This window comes from Elephantulus edwardii, unplaced genomic scaffold (assembly GCF_000299155.1).
Source record: "Elephantulus edwardii isolate Elephantulus edwardi_28Jun2011 unplaced genomic scaffold, EleEdw1.0 scaffold00032, whole genome shotgun sequence".
NCBI lineage: Eukaryota > Metazoa > Chordata > Mammalia > Macroscelidea > Macroscelididae > Elephantulus > Elephantulus edwardii.
In genome coordinates, this window is record NW_006399782.1 from 6002732 (window position 1) to 6014911 (window position 12180).

The 12180-nt window shown below is 41.8% G+C and overlaps 1 protein-coding gene across 2 annotated transcripts in view; it reads right to left on the reverse strand.

Annotated features, from left to right (window-relative positions):
- KALRN (kalirin, RhoGEF kinase) overlaps nucleotides 1-12180 on the reverse strand; it is a 797511-nt gene that overhangs the window by 690569 nt on the left and 94762 nt on the right. The gene's annotated exons all lie outside the window — the stretch shown is intronic.

Consider the following 12180-nt stretch of genomic DNA (forward strand, 5'->3'; position numbering starts at 1 on the left):
TCTCTCTCTCTCTCTCTCTCTCTCTCTCTCTCTCTCTCTCTCTCTCGTAGTGGGAAAGGAAACAGAAATGGCAGAACTAAATCTCCAACAGAGAACAGTCAATATCACTGATAAGAACAGCATTCCATTCAATGTGAGGTGTCTGGGAGTCACAGATATCCCCTTTTCATCCCCCTCAAAAATATACACACTTCTCCTCTGTCAATACCTTGGTTTCCACTGCACCGGTAGGTGTAGACTGTCCACAAGTATCAACTACTATTCAGCAAGAGTCCACAGGTGGAAAGAAGCTAAAGCTTCTTCATATATGTGAGCCCTTAGCTTGCAGAGAGCCTCCTTGGCGCAGAAGTGCAAACTCACTGCATTCCTGCTCACTGGGACATCACAGAGTGCCAATATGCTGAGTAAAGTGGGTTTGTTCCCAGTCTCTAAGACTAAGATTCACCATGGGAGGTCCATCATTCCACACAAACTATCACACAAATGCTAGAAAGGGAAAGATCATTTAATAATAACTGGCTCAGCACACTTGTGCTTGGTCCTTTACAAACATGTTTGCCATTTTATTCCAGTAACACTACTATGAGCAGGTCTTATTATTTACATTTGCTTTATATCCATGAATAAACTGAAGCTCACAAACACAAAATTACATTGATAAGAAGTGAGACTTGGATCACTAACCATAATGACCATAATGACTCAAAAGCCATGACTCTCCACTAGCAGTGAACAGAACTGTAATCTCTTAGTACGTTCTCTAACTATATCTTTCCCTAGCGGCTTAGTGGTAAGGAGTTGTGCTGCCAACCCAAAGGCGTGTGGTTTGAATCCATCAGCTACGCAGCAATAGAAAGATGGGTCATCTCTCCTCATGTGATTAAGAGCCTCTGAAAACAAGATGGAGAGCCTATTATAAATTAGTCCTAACTCAAGGATACATAGAGCAGTAACATGCCTGGAGAGTGGAGCTCTCGTGACCTAGTGGGTTGCACTGCCAATCCAAGGGCTGGCGGTTCATAACCATCAGTGGCTCCAAGGGAGAAAGATGGGAAATCTACTATGCAGTTGAAAGCCTATAAACAGCCACTGGAGGGTCAGCAATTGGTCTGCAATGAGAAAGAGAGACAGCAGGGGATGGAGTTTCTGCCTTTCTTGCCAGTTTCTACAGCTCCCATCACAGCATCATATGGACAGAAATAAATTATAGGTGCAACTGCTTTCTATATCATTCCTAGAGCCCTCCTCCAATCAGAAAGGTCCATTGATACCTAATCCAGTCTGTGGATATAGTCACCACATTCTTCAAAAATGGTGCCTTTCCTCATAGACTACCTTGCCATGACAGGGGTTAAGACCATGATGGACAGACAGGCTCAGGAAACTCATCATCTAGAAAAGACGTTTGTACCGCTAAGATTTCTCAGTGAATTTCTCAATTTTCACATCTGGCTTAGCTCTGATTGAGAGTCTCTCTCTGTCCCTTCAACATCATCTTAGGCCCCCTAAGCCATGGCAAAACACAAATCTATATTACATGTAAGAAAACCGAGGCTAATATAGCCCAAGATCAGAGTCAGTAAATAGGGCTGTATAGTTCTTGAATAAAGGCAGCTCTCCTAACTCTCCAGCACGCTCTCTAAACTCAGACCTGACCCAGGACAGTGTAGAGATGCAGTTGCCAACAGCAACCAAATCTCAGTGCTTCAAATCTAATTTCACTCTTATTGGCTTGCAGGGACAGAAGTCAAGAAGGGAGCAGGAGCAAGTTGCTTTTGTATCTAATGCCTTCACTTAACAATTGTCATGCTTCACACTCCTGCAACTCTTCAAGTTGTTGAAGAGTTTTCCACTATCGTCTCATCACCTTTTATTCTCACTGCATTTCCTGAAGTGACAATGTCCCCTGGCATACTGGAACTTTCTGCAGTTGTTTTGTTGCTCTCTACCTCTGAAAGCCAAAAACTTTGGCAAAGGAAGAGCAAGAATATGGTCTTCTCAATACCAAGAAACAGTAGCACTCAATCTTGGAAGAGGAAATGTACTTGTCAGTGTTGTTCAATATTGTATCCAACATTTGCTAAAGGGAAGAAGGCCCTCAACAAGATGGATTGATACAGTGACTACAATAATAGGCTCAAGCACAATAGAAATGTGATGATGGCACAAGACTGATTGGGCAGCATTTCAATCTGCTGTATTTAGAGTTGCTGTGATTCAGAGTTGACTCGATGGCACAACAATTACATCATCGCTTTGACTATTAAGCACATAAAATGTCTAATGTGACTAAGAAGCTGTATATTTTTTTATTTTTATGAAATTTTAACAAGCTCTAACTTCTTTAATGTAAATAGCCATTGGCAGCCTCAAAGTTATTGGATAGGAAACACAGTTTGGCTTCCCATCCAGACTTCTCCATAATGGTAATTTACTACCTCAATTCAATATTTAGAGTCCCAGAGACCCAAGATCAAGCAAATTTACACAGACTAAGCCTGCCATGTACACTGGAGAAAAAAAACACCCAGAAAAAAACCAAACCAAACCACAAACCCACATGATAAAAAGGCTAACTGGATACCTTTGGTATATCACTTGGAAGCTGACCACTTGAATAACAAAATGCTTACAAATTCTTATGGACTGATTGGGTCAAAACAAGAGGAGCCTTCAAATACTAGCTAGTACAATCCCTTCATTTTACAGATGCAGATGAGAAACCAGGTTTGCTACACCTTTCTCTTCTGATTATACCTGACATAGCCTCTGTGTTCTCTAGGGAGTTCAATGTTGTTCCACACTTGATCCCAAAGTTTCTGACAAGCTTTCCAATTACACTCTACTGCTAGATATCTCAAGGCAAGCGTCGTGTTGGAGAAAAGAAATTATATCTGTCACCCATCACCAAGGGCAACTAGAGCTTCCTCCTCAATGATTTCACGGAAGTCCACAGGTCAAGGATAAACTGCGAGGGAAGGGGAGAGCGTGGACCCAGAGTGTTGCAATGCAGAGCCCTGCCATGTCACGAGGCTCCTGTGCTCACTGTCCAGAGACCTACTGGGAAAGTCCCTGAATTTAGATGTTTAAAAAATAATTTTCGTTCCCTTCTTGTATTAATTCAGATCAGGTCTGTCAGTCTGTATCTGGAATTTCCAAGCTCTCACCTTTTGCTATTTACTAAATGGATCTCTAGAGAAAGGAGGTGACATTGGTATGGGTCCTAAAAAGGAACATTTTGAAGGTATAGAGGAATACAATATTCTTATAAAAGGAGAAAAGGTATTCCTTTTATTATATTTTAAAACTGTAATTTAAGAAAAAGGCAAATATATCCCAGACGATTGCTAGTATTATTTAGAAACTTCTGGTCATCTTTTTCAGAGGATTCATTTATGATCTATAATAATTCATTTACCAAATATTTACTGAACATCTCAGTTGATGCATTTAGACATATCATACTTGCAGGAAAGAACAAGAACTAAAAGTTCTTATACTCATGGAATTTAATGATAGGAGGCTAACAGTAAAATACTGAGCAAAATACTATTTCAGGTATTAAAGTTCCACTGGACACCTTTTGTATATCAGTAGGATAAAGCAATAGGATAGGATTATAAGAAATAGAATGGGAGGATGTGTTACTGCTGGTCAGGAAAGCCTCTTGGAGAAAACAACATCTGAATTACTGAATGTTGAGGAGAAAGGCAAATCAGAGGATGTGATAAGAGCCCACATCAGGAGAAAGAGCATGTGCAAAGCACCAGCCTGATAAGAGAATTAGCTTCAATGTGTTACAGATTGAATTGTGCCCCTCCTAAAATATATTTCAGAGCTCTGGTTGCCTAGTGGTAAGGAGCTGTGCTGCAATGCTAAAGGTCCATGGTTCAAATCCACCAGCTACTCCACAGGAGGGGCAGTCTCCTCCCGTGTGATTAAATTGCCTCAGAAAACCAGCTAGAGGGTCAGGTATGGGTCAGTTTTGACTCAATGGTACTCAACAACAAAATTGATGTCAGTATATTAGTAGAGAACTGCTAGAATTTCAGGCTAGATTTAGAATATCATTGCTGATGTCAGATGGAATTTGGATGGAAGCAGAGAATACCAGAAATAAATCTACTTATGCTTTACTGAATATGCAAAAGCATTTGACTCTGTGGAGCCTAACAAATTATGGCTAATATTGAGACGAATGGGAAGCCCAGAACACTTCACTGTGCTCATGTGAAACCTATACCTAGATCAAGAGGCTGCTCTGCAAGTAGAGCAAGGGAACACTACATCAGTTAAGATCAGGAAAAGTGTGTAACAGGGACGTATCCTTTCTCCATACCTATTCAATCTGTGTGCTGAGCAAATAACTCAAGAAGCTGAATTCTATGAAAACTAATTAACTCTATGAAGAAGAACATGGCATCAGGAGAAGAGGAAGATTCATCTACTTAATTAGATGACACAACCTTGCCTGCCAAAAGTAAGGAGTTCTTGAAGTATTTCTTGTAGAAGATCAATGACTACAATAATCAATATGGATTCATCTAAAAAAATATGGATTACATTTCAACACCAAGAAAACAAAAATTCTCACCACTGGATCTGATAGGCAGGCAGCATCATGGTAGATGGAGAAAAGATCGAAAACTGTTAACAATTTTATCTTTCTTGATCCTTGAGACCAGCAGTTAGAAGATCAGGAGGTGTACTGCATTGGAAAAGTCTGCAGTCTGAGGAGTAAGGTGTGTCTGCTTCAGGCCATGGTCTTTTCAATCACTTGCTATGCATCTGAGAGCTGGACAATGAACAAGGATGACAAGAAGTGATGCCTTTGAGATGCAGTGTTGGAGAAGACTATTGAATATCCTATGGACTGAGAAAAGAACAGATAAGTCTTGGGAGAATTACAGTCAGAGTGCTCCTTAAGGCAAAGATGGCAAAGTTAATCTCAAATACCTTGGGTATGTTATTAGAAGAGGCTATTTCTTGGAGAGGAATATTATGCTTGCAAAGATGGGTGAGAGAGAGGAAGACCCTCAACCAGATGGACTGAAACAGTGACTGCTGCAATGGCCTCAAGTATGTCAGAAATGATGAGGATGACACAGATAGGACAGGATTCAGATCTGTTGTTCATAGGGCCACTATGGGTCATACTCAACTCGATGGCACCGAACAGCAACAACAGAAATACATGTTTAAATCCTAACTCCCATATCTGTAGATGCCATGATATTTGAGAACAGGCTTCTCTTTGATAATTAGGTGTTATCAACATAGTGTATGCTCTAAAGCGAATCACTCCTGAGTTATAAGGAGCATCACAGACCAGAGACAAGCAAGCACTAGAAGAAGTTAGAGACCTAGTAAAGACCACTAAGGAACAATGGAAGAGATAAGACCCCCTCCCCTGGAGCCAAAGAAAGAGAAAGCATTCTCTTAGGGTCAGCACCCTGAATTCGGCCTTCTGGCCTCCTATGAGAAAAATTTCTGTTGGCTAAAGGCGCTGACTTTATTATTCCTTATAAGGCAATATTAGATAACTAAGGCATAGATCTTTTGAAGAGAGAGTAACTAATAGTGCTGGAGTGAAATAGCCAAGAGAAAAGTGGTAGGAAAGTTCTGAGAAAGAAAGAGGCAGGTTCAGATGTTACTGAGCCTTACTGACCAAAGGAATGGGTGGAGATGTTAAATTTTGTTTCATTTTTATTTTATATTGATTTGCTCACAAAGTTCGTATACATTATGTTACATGAAATCCTTCATTCACACTGTGTTTCATACAATCATTCTCACTCATTATGTTTTATAAACTAAATCACCATTGAACTATGCCCACAGTGTTAAGGTACTCGGGGTTTTAAGCATGAGAAATATGATCAGATTTAATACAAATACTTCCAATTATGAATAAAATAGTTATATTATGGTAAGATGACTGTGACTAGAGTATTATAGGAGCTAAGCTAAAAAACAACAACAACAACAACAACAAAAAAAAAAAAAAAAAACCCAAACCAAACCTTGCCTGCCAAGGAGAGAAGTGAAGAAAGTCTAAGCCTCTTGGGGTGTTAACATTCCAGGCCATAACAACAGATGGGAGAAGTGTGAAAATGTGTGTGAAGTACTCTGGCATGTTGCAAGGGACCACAGTGAGTCTGGAGGGCAAGCAAGTAGGACCAAAATATGGCAGGTTCTTTTACACTAGTCTCAGGAGTTGAATTTTATTTTGTTGGTGGAGTTTTCAACTCAGCTCTTAAAAATATTGGTTCTCCCAAAGAAGCCATAAGAAAATGAATTGCAAAGCTAACAGAAGAATTCAGAAAAGTTGCAAGGGAAATAAAATGGTCAATAAACAAAAATCAGTTGTGTTTCCATGAGAAATTTGAAAGGGAAATTAGAGAAACAATGTAATTTATAATAGCATCTAAAGATTCAAATACCTAAGAATGTGTCTAACCAGAATTTATAAAATAAAGGACTTATACAATGAAAAACATAAAACACTCGAGTTGCACTGCCAACCTAAAGGCACGTGGTCCAAACCCACTAGCTGCTCAGCAGAAGAAAGATAGGCAATCTCCTCCTGCCTCATAAAGCCCACTGGAGGGTAGCTACAGGTTGGTTCCAACTCCATGAACAAAGATGTTTCATATTCTTCGGCTAAACACTTAATACTGTTAATATGTCAACACTACCCAAAGCAACCTATAGATTCAACAGAGTACTAATTAAAATTCTAACAGCTTTGTTTACAGAAATGGAAATATCCATCTTCAGCTTTATCTGGAATTGCAAGATGCCCTAACTAGCTAAAGCGATGCTCAAACAGAAGAATAAGAAGAAGGACTCAAAGTTCTTGCTTTTAAAACATATTCTCTCCCTCACTGCCACTGAGTCAGAGCAAACTAACAACTGATCCTCCTTTCTCACAATTTGCTACTGGTAGATTCAAACTGCCAAGCTACAACTCCCTACAGACTATTCCACCACAGTTCCCTAAACATATTGAAATCCATTCAATGGGGAAAAAGAATATCTTTTTTTTTCCCTTTTAAGTTTCATTTTATTAAATGTGACTGAAGCAGACACCGTGGTGTGTAAAGATAGCGAAGATGGCTTAGACAGACTTCTGGACCACCAAGATCTCCAACACAACAGCTGGGTACCAAAGGACTATCTGAAGGAATGGTACAAATGAAAGAACTGAAGTGGGTATTTTGGTACAATTTATAGAAAAAATAAAATAAACAAGACATGCAGGTGGCCTGGTAGTGACCATGGAGTCACCTCTGTGGCTGTGGGGAAGCCGGGCTAAAGCTTCACTCAGCTCTTGCTGTCACTGTCTCCCAGGGTGTGCTTGTCAAAGAGGTACTCGGCCAGGCCTGAGTCCAGGGCCCCACCTTGCACAAGTTGGTTACATAGTCACCCAGCTGTCTAATGGATTTCACCTGCTCATCCAGGTAATGTGTCTCAATGAAGTCACACAAATGACGGTTGTTCTTGTCAGTGGTCAGTTTGTGCAGTTCCAGTAGGGCTGGTTCTCACTCTTCTCCAAGTGCAGCGAACACTCCATTGCGTTCAGCCCGCTATACCAGTCATCCGGTCTGGTTTCTTAATGTCCTGAAGGAAGATGCGGCCACCTCGTTGGTTCTGCAGTTTCATCAGGTTTTCGGCATGTTCCCTCTCTTCATGGGATTGGTGGAGAAAATATTTGGCAAAATTCTTCAAAGTCACATCATCACGGTCGAAGTAGTAAGACGTGGACAGGTAGACATAGAGGTGTAGAGCTCCAGGTTGATCTGGTGGTTGAAGGCGGCCTCCGAGGCCTGGTTGTAGTTCTGGCACCTGCGAAGGGGACGGGGTCACAGCGGTGGTGGCTGCAGCAAGGCCCTTGGGGTGTCTGAGGTGCTGATGTGAGGAGGTGGTGGAGGACTGACTGGAAATGACCTGCGAGGAGAGACGCAGGCGAGCGCCGGGTTCCATTCAAGCACTGTTGAAGCAGGAGACCACGGCGACTCTGCGAAGACCGTCTGAAAAATAATATCTTCAAATAAAGATTACTGATAAAACTGGGTTTTCAGAACAAGATCGTGATTGTAAGAGTTGGTGTTGTCATTTCTTCCACCCTTCATCTCTGTGTCTTTGGGAAGATCATCCAAAGGTTTACCACCTCTGTGGTTCATCGAAGCCACTATGAGGAGGGCCCAGGGAAGAATTTGCCCTTTTTCAGTGGAAAACAAGTAGCGCTTACTAATTATGATGACTGTATACTTTAGGTCTGGATTTGCTGTGCCTTTCTTCATACTAAGACACAAACTGCTTAAGAAATAAAGATGTTTCAGTTCATCTATGAAACAAGTAAGAAGAGGAGCGTTTTAAGAAGTCCAACCTCTGAAGAATGGCTCAAACTCTGTTGAATAATACATAGCATTCTGCTTATGTTTGTAAATAAACTTGTTATGTTGTTGTTGTTATGTGCTGTCAAGTGGTTTCCGACTCATAGTGACCCTATGCACAACATCCCTAAACCCTGCTCTATCCTGCGCCAACCGCACCGCCTCTGACACACCCATCCCGATTACCCCAGTCACCGAATCAATCCATCTCATAGAGGGTCTTCCCCTCCTGTATTGTCCCTCCACCCTCCCAAGCATGATGTCCCTCTCCAAGGCAACATGTCCAAAGTATGTCAGACGAAGCCCCAGAATCCTTGCCTCCAAGGAGTAGCTTGGTTTAATCCTCTCCAAGATGAATCTGTTTGTTTTCCTGGCAGTCTAGGGTACATTCAGTACCCTTCTCCAGCACCACAGCTCAAAAGCATCCACTCTCCTTCTGTCCTCCCTAGTCATTGTCCAACTCTCTGATGCATAACATGCGATTGCAAAGACCATGGCCTGCATCAGGTGCACCTTAGTCTCAAGACAGACACTGTTGCTCCTGAGTACCTTAGAGAGGTCCCTAACAGCAGACTTTCCCATCACGATACGCTTTTTGATTTCCTGACCAACACAAAACAAACAACAGGGTTTCCAGATACAGAAAACAAAATCCATGCCTCATACTATACATAAAAACAAATTCAAAATTAATTAAGGACATATATATGCAAACAAAACCAAAATTTTGGAAATAAACAGAGTCTGCTTTCAAGCCTACCTTTCAAACATGGGTTACTTAATGGAATAGATTAAGCACAAACAGCAAGAGAATGAATGAATGAACGAACGAATACATACATACATACATGCACACATACATATACATAAATAAAGTGCTAATGAGAAACCTATACTTGGACCAAGAGGCAATTGTCAGAACAGAGCAAGGAAACACTACATGGTTCAAAACTGAAAGGGCGTGTGCCAGGGAAGTGTCCTGTCTCCATACCTTTTCAACCTGTCTGCAGAACAGATTATCCAGGAGGCTGGGCTTTATGAGGAGGAATGTGGGGTCAAGATTGGTGGAAGATCTATCAACAATCTGCATTATGCAGATGACACAACCCTGCTTGCTGAAACTGAGGAGGACCTGAAGCGCTTGCTGCAGAGGGTCAAGGACTGCAGCCTCCAATATGGATTGAGGCTCAATGTCAAGAAGACAAAGATTCTCACCACTGGGCCAATTGGCAGCTTCAGGATGGATAGTAAAGAGATTGGGATTGTTCACAGCTTTAGTCTGCTTGGCTCCACAGTCAACACTCTTGGCACCAGTAGCCAGGAAATTGAAAGGTGTATTGCAATGGGAAAGTCTGCTGCTATGGACCTCTCCAAAGTACTGAAGAACAATGGTGTCCTCTGGAGACTAAAGTGAGTCTGATACAGGCCATGGTCTTTGCAATCACTTGTTATGCATCAGAGAGTTGGACAATGACTAAGGAGGATAGAAGGAGAATTAATGCCTTTGAGCTGTGGTGCTGGAGAAGAGTACTGAGGGTACCATGGACTGCTAAGAAAACAAACAGATTCATCCTGGAAAGGGTCAAACCGGGCAGCTCCTTGGAGGCAAGGATTCTGAGGCTCCGTCTAACATACTTTGGACATGTTGTAAGGAGGGACCGGTCCTTGGAGAGGGACATCATGCTTGGTAGGGTGGAGGGACAGCACAGGAAGAGAAGGCCCTCTATGAGGTGGAGTGATTCAGTGACTGGGGTATTTGGGATGGGTGTATCAGAGACAGTGCGATTGGCACAGGACAGAGCAGAGTTTAGGACTATTGTACATAGGGTCGCTATGAGTCGCAAGTGACTCACGGCACATAACAACAACTAACTAACTAACTAACTTAATAAATTAATTAATTAATTAGATAAATAAATAAAATTGTAAAACTTGCACCCATTAAAAGACTTTACTAAAAATTCTGTAAGAGTATCTTTCAAAATCATATATCCAGGTTAAAAACAAAACAAAATATAAAACTGATGACCAAAATAAATTTTTAAAACTTAACAATTTATCAACAAAATGGCAACCAGAGATTGGGATTCTAATTGCTTTAGTTTGCTTGGATCCACAATCAACACTCTTAGTACCAGCAGCCAAGAAATCAAAAGATGAAGTATATTGGGAAAGTCTGCTGTCAGGAACATCTCCAGAGTACAGAAGAGCAACAATGTCAGCCTGGAGATCAAGGTGCACCTGATTCAGGCCATAGTCTTTGCAATTGCTTGCTATGCATCAGAAAGCTGGACAATGACTAGGGGAATTGATGCCTTTGAGCTGTGGTGCTGGGGAAGAGTATTGAATATACCATGGACTGCTAAGAGAACAAACAGGTTTGACCTGGAGAGGGTGAAACCAGGCTGCTCCTTGGAAGCAAGGATTCTGACGCTCTGACTGACTTACATTAGACATGTTGCAAGGAGGGATCAGTTATGGTTAGGAGGGTGTAGGGACAGCACAGGAGGGGAAGACCTTCGATGAGTTGGATTGACTCAGTGACTGGGGTTATGGGGGTAGGTGTGCCAGAGACAATAAGGATGGCCCAGGATAGAGCAGGGTTCAGAACTGTTGCACAGCTAGGAGTCAAAGGCAATTTGATGGCACATAACAACAGCAATAAATGATAAAATGAGCAAAGGACTTTAATAGGCTTTTCACTAACCAGGATATTCAAATGGCCACAAAACACTTGAAAAGATGTTAAGGAGAGCATCAGGGAGATAAAAATCAAAGTCACAATGAAATATCATCCGGCTCTCACTAAGATTTTAAATAAAATCAGAAAAAACACTCACTGACCAATCCTGTGCCATCTTATATCGGCCACTTGTTGCCACCATTAACGTCAATCTAGTTCACTGAGGTTCTTCCTCTTTTACCTGATTGAACCTCACTGCAGTTCTTCCTCTTCTAGTGTTGCTGTTATGTACTATTCAGTCAACTACAACTCACAGCAATGCTCTGAACAGCAGATCTGCACCGTCTTCACAATCTCCATCACCACAATCTCCATCACAGTCAGACCCATTGCTGCAATAGGACCTTCCCCTCTTCCACTGACCTTCCCTAGCATGATTTTTTTTTTCCAAGAGCTGACCCCTATTGAAAACATCCCCAAAGTAAGTGAGCCAAAGTTTCACCATCCTGACCTCTTACAGAGCAATCTGGTTGGACTTCTTCCAGAAATTCCACTCTCAGGCATATACCCAAAGGACCTTTACATAGAAATTCAAAAGAGAGACTTGTACATCAATTTTGCTGCACTGTTCAAATAGCCAAAAGGTATCTGAAGGGAAGCAAACTAAATGTGCAACAGCAGATGAATGGATAAACAAATACAGTACATACATACATGCATACAATGCAATACCACTCCCCAGTAGAAGAAACAAAGTCTTGATGCATGTTACAATGTGGATGGAGCTTGGAAGCGTTGTTGTTAGGTGCCGTTGAGTCGCTTGCAACTCATAGAAACCCTATGTACAACATCCCTAAACTCTGCTCTGTCGTGTGCCAATCGCACTGTCTCCGACACACCCATCTCGATTACCCCAGTCACTGAATCAATCCACCTCATAGAGGGTCTTCCCCTCCTGTGCCGTCCCTCCACCCTCCCAAGCATGATGTCCCTCTCCAAGGACTGGTCCCTCCTCACAACATGTCCAAAGTATGTCAGACAAAGCCTCAGAATCCTTGCCCCCAAGGAGCAGCCTGGTTTAACCCTCTCCAGGATGAA